Source organism: Galeopterus variegatus, unplaced genomic scaffold (genome assembly GCF_000696425.1).
Source record: "Galeopterus variegatus unplaced genomic scaffold, G_variegatus-3.0.2 Scaffold265, whole genome shotgun sequence".
NCBI lineage: Eukaryota > Metazoa > Chordata > Mammalia > Dermoptera > Cynocephalidae > Galeopterus > Galeopterus variegatus.
In genome coordinates this window covers 25,726-30,276 of record NW_007726376.1, presented here as the reverse complement: position 1 = coordinate 30,276, position 4,551 = coordinate 25,726, and positions in this window count along the sequence as shown.

The window sequence follows — 4,551 nt, the reverse complement described above, 5'->3', positions numbered from 1 at the left end:
AAAAAAAAAAAATAGCTAGCTCCTTAAAGGAACAACTGCGATTTATTCATCCATGTATCTACCTACATGTACCAGGCATAGAGCTCTTGGTACATAGTGACTCATTGTGTCTCTAACTTTTCCCCTAAAGCAGTCTTAGAGCAGTGTGAATTTGTATTCCTTGGGCATTAGTGAAGTCTAGGAACAACTTTAGAAGCACCTCTTGCACAATGGCATTTCTCTGCTATTTTATCTTTAAAATTCATTTGTATTTTGTGCTCTAAATAATAATGTATGTCTTTTTTCACTTAAAAAAAAATCAGATAAAATCAATGCCCTTGGATGATATATCATGTTACACTGTGGCCTGGTCCACCATCACATATTCCCAAAGGTGCAAATACCTCAGGTTTAAAAATAATTGTAGAAAGTATTCAAGAAATACTTGTTGAATGAATAAGTGATAGTAACTTAAGAGATGGGAGGAAATGTAGAGGTTAGGAATACTATCTTTCTTTTGTAATCCAAAAATTCCTTCTGTAGTGTTCTTGTAAATTACAGTGGTTCCTAATGATCACTACTTTCTTTAACAGCACTGTCCAGTGGAACTTTCTGCAATAATGGAAATGTTCTATGATCTGTGCTGTCCAAGATAGTAACCACTAGCTATATGTGGCTATTGAGCACTGGAAATGTGGCTAGTACAACTCAGTAAATGTTTTTAAAATTTCAAATAATTTAAGTTTAAATAGTGGCTATTATATTGGACAGCACAGCTTTACAATACTTGACAAATGATTCACTAAATAACTATTGTATAATTTAATTGTAGTTCAATATTAAACTGAGGGACTTTCCTGAAATGCATGGGGCTCTCTCTCTCTCTTTCTCTCTCTCTCTCACTCTGTTTTTAATTGCAACTTTGTTTTTCATCTCCAGGCCCTTGCACAATCCCATCCTTCATAATTTCTAACAAATTGCTGACAGTAATTTTGTGTAAATGTTTCATATCAGCAAGTTGTTTTCATACTCTGGGATATAATTCAATCTAGTGACATGATTTCTTTCAAAGCAGACTGATTTCATTTCCTCTAACAGGATTTTTCTACACTTTATAATGTGAGCATCATTCTCCTTGATTGAAAAAGATGCAAGCAAAAGGAAAGTTGAATAATTTGTTTTCCACTTTTCATCTTCGACGTTGTTCCCATCTTTCTCAAATAGTAGGCTTTCTCCTCACTTATTCTTCTTGAGGTTGATGTAGCTAATAGAGTCCTTTCTGTTGTTGGTAACATTTTTTGTTTTTCAAGCCTAGATCATTCTGGTTATTAGCATTTATAATAGAATACTTGTAGCTCTATACCTCTTTTTTATGTTCAACCATAATGATATGCTTTTATTCTCCTCAGTTTTTTGGTGCCATTTTAAAATTTGAGCTCAGTAGGAACATGTGCAACCATTTAGATTTTATTAACTGCTGCTCCAATTGCATCCCTTGGATATCAGATTTGATTATATTTTAATTCAGTTCAACCTAAAAATGCTGTTGACTGACCCTTAAGAGCCAGGTCTTGAGCCAGGCCTGGGGATTCCTGGGTGAATTACACACAAACCTTGCCATCAAAAGATTTACACTCTGTGAGAGAATCAAGCTCGTGACTCATGTACCACAAGCCATGTGCAGTGTGGTAATGCTCATCAACAGTATTACAAGGTCCTGGGAGAGCATAGCAGAGAGACAGGGAAATTCTGCTTGCTGGGTATAAAGAATGTGGAAAAGAGATTGTGAAGAATCAGAGAGGTCTGTCTAAAACAGAAATGATGTTTGAGCAAGAATGAATAAGAGTTTGCAGGACAGAGAAGAGAGGTAACATGATATTCTTTGCAGATTAAATAACATAAACAGAGGGCAGGATAGATGATCTATTCTGGGCTTCATAACTAGTCCCAGCTGGAGTAGTGTACACTATGGAGGAGTGAAGAGAGGTGAGGCTGAAGTTAAGGAGCAGCTAAATGGTGAGGGATCTTATGCCAAGGAATTTGAATTTATTCCAAGTGGAATAAGCTGGAAACTTCTTGAACAGAGGAGAGAAATGGATAGATTCCTGTTTTAGAAAAATAACTCTGATGGCTTCAACTTAGGTTGTATTAGACTTCAGAAAACTTGTGGGGGAGAAATCAGTAGTCAAGAGGAAGACGAAAATACCAACTAGTGCAGTGAGGAGTAATAGAGAGAGTTAGAATTAAGCCATAGTTAGGAGGTAGAATTGATAGGATTAAATGATGGATGGGTTATGGAGGAAAGAAAGAAGCAGGAAGATGATTCAGAAGCTTCTCAGGCCCTTTGCTGTCTATATTTGAGTCCACTATTTCTCTTGAATCACTTTCTCTTTAAGATCTCTGGACATGAGATCATGTCTGACTTTTCGCTGAACTTTTCGAAACTGTTTTCCTAATGGCTAGTGAGTGTGCACTGATTTTATCTAGTGTTCCACTCCTCCTGTCCTAGGAATTCCAAGATGTGCTCATCACATTTTTAAAAAAATGATTTTATCTAGTGTTCCACTCCTCCTGTCCTAGGAATTCCAAGATGTGCTCATCACATTTTAAAAAAAATTCTTTATTTTGAGATCATTTTAGACTTATAGAGAGTTGCAAAAACAGTCTAGTGAGTTCCCATATAATCTTCACCCAGCTCCCTTTAACATCTTACCTAACCATAGAACAATTATAAAACTAAGAGATTAATCTTAGAACTAAGTTACTATTAACTAAATTACAGGGTTAATTTGAATTTCACCAGTTTCCCCACTAATATCTTTTTTTTTCCTCTTCCTTTTTTTTCTCTTCCAGGATTGCACATTGCATTTTATTGTTGTAAAATAATAAGAAATACATATACACTGGTCTCTGTCCCTGGTTCCTGACATGGAGCTGCTAAAATCCTTGTAGACAGGGGTGCTAGGAGAATTTTTTCTTCTAATATTTGGTCTTTGGCCCTGGTTCCTAACGTAGATCTCCTACATCCCTTGGAATTTCCTGGGTGTTGGGAGCATCTTTTGTCCTAATATGTTGATTCTTGGTGGGCTCCTGGATAACCTCAGCATGAGGGCTTGTTGCCAGGGGAACCAACCATGTAATTAGAGAGTTAGAACTTCCAACCCCACTCCCCAACCTCTGGGCCAAAGGTTGAGTTGATCACCAAAGGCCAGAGATGTAATCAATCATACCTACATGAAGAAGCCTCCAATAAGGCAGGGTTCAGAGAACTTCCAAGTTGCTGAACATGAGGAATTGCCTGGAGGGTGGTGTACCCGGGGAGAACATGGCAGCTCCAGCCCCTTCCTATATACATTGTCCCCTGTGTCTCTTCCATGTGGGTGTTCACCTGTGTCCTTTATCATGTCTTTTATTAATACAATAAACAGGTAAATGTAAGTGTTTTCCTGAGTTCTGTGAGCCATCCCAGCAAATTAATTGAACTCAAGAAGGCAGTCATGGATACTCTGATTTACAGTTGGTCAGCCAGAAGAATAGATGACAACCTACTACTTGTGATAGGCATCTGAAGTGGGGGGCGTTATTATGGGACTGAGCCCTCAACCTGTGGGATCTGACACTATCTCCAGGTAACCAGTAAACATAAGTGTTTTCCTGAATTCTGTGAGCCATTTGAGCAAATTAATCAAACCACTAATTTTAGCATCCTTTGGTGAACCTTGCCTACAATAATTATTACTGTGGTGATTGAGTGGTTATTTTCTATTTATTAATTGAAATGCTTCTGTACAGAAGAGTTATCTCTTCTTCCCCATGTATTTATTTATTCAATAATTTATTTATATTATGCTAGATTCATGGATTTTAATTTTATTATTAGGGCTATAACTCAATATTAATGTTATTTAATTTCTAGCTGAAGTTTTTCCAACTTTGGCCATTGGGTGTCCTTTTAGGCTACTGTGTCCTCTAGGATTTTCTTGTGTTTTCCTTGCTTCAGCCCTGGAATCAACTAGTTCTCCAAGGAGTGCTCACCACTTTTTAACATGCTTCTGTCACTTCTACTTCACCAAGCAGTGCTTCATCATTGATTGGAATTGACTCAAAAATAACAGAATGACAGATTAAGTGTTTTCTTTTGTGCCTCCTCAAACTTTGAGAGAAAAGTTTGCAGTAAGACAAGCTGAATTTGCTTTTGACAAATATTTATTAAAAGCCCACTCTATGTCAGTGCTGGGTTATGAGGACATTCCTTTCTTATATTTGAGGGAGTATTCTCTAGGCAGCTTATTGTACATTTTAATATTTCACACTGGTAGAGAAGTCTTAGAGAACTCAGTAACCTGAGTTTCCCATGTACTTACAAACGAGGCCAGTGAGTCGAGTCCCATCACCATGAAGCAGCCTCTGTTTGTTCCCTGTCCCATTGCTCCCTTCTTCTGTTATGAGTCACTAGAAAAAATGTTTTCCCCTTTAAATAACTTTTAGTCAGTATGGCTACAAAGCAGAGCTGCTTTGCCCCAGGGTCTTAGAAAACCGTTAGTGAAAATGGTACTTTTGGTTGTTGCTTAT